Genomic DNA, 837 nt, shown 5'->3' on the forward strand with positions numbered 1-837 from the left:
GAGCACGTTTTGAAGTTTCAGTTTCAAGTTACCTTCACTAATTCTATAGGTTGACCATATTTTGATTTCCATAAAAGAGGACACTCGGCCCGGCCTCAAGATACTTGAATTTTACTCGAAGTTCACTCAAAGTAGTGTTGTATCGGTCGCGAACGATTCGTTCTTTTTGAACGAATTGTTTGGGTGAACGAGACCGAACTAATCACCATCTGCACCGATTCGTTCTATGAAGTTGGTGGCGCTTGTTCGCTGCGTGGGAGGGCGTTGAGCAAGCGGCAGCGTCTTCTGACATCGCACACGACCAATCAGACGCCAGCCTCATCGTGGGCAGGGGAGGGAGCGGAAACAGAATCAAGGCGTCTGTCACTCATTTCCACGTGTGGCCAATAAGCAGCCAGCGTGCAGGCAGGGGGGAAAGACTGAGTTTTGTCACTTCCCGTTCAGTGATTCGGTCCTCCGGTTCCTGATAGTGTTGTATCGGTCGCGAATGATTCGTTCTTTTTGAACGAATTGTTTGGGTGAACGAGACCGAACTAATCACCATCTGCACTGATTCGTTCTATGAGGTTGGTGCTTGTTCGCTGCGTGGGAGGGCGTTGAGCAAGCGGCAGCGTCTTCTGACATCGCACACGACCAATCAGACGCCAGCCTCATCGCGGGCAGGGGAGGGAGCGGAAATAGAATCAGGGCGTCTGTCACTCACTTCCACGTGTAGCCAATAAGCAGCCAGCGTGCACGCAAGGGGGCAAGACTGAGTTATGTCACTTCCCGTTCAGTGACTCGGTCCTCCGGTTTCTGACCTAGCTTGCTGCTAACTTGACTTTGCAGTAATGCGGT

Source organism: Corythoichthys intestinalis, chromosome 1, assembly GCF_030265065.1.
Source record: "Corythoichthys intestinalis isolate RoL2023-P3 chromosome 1, ASM3026506v1, whole genome shotgun sequence".
Classification (NCBI taxonomy): domain Eukaryota; kingdom Metazoa; phylum Chordata; class Actinopteri; order Syngnathiformes; family Syngnathidae; genus Corythoichthys; species Corythoichthys intestinalis.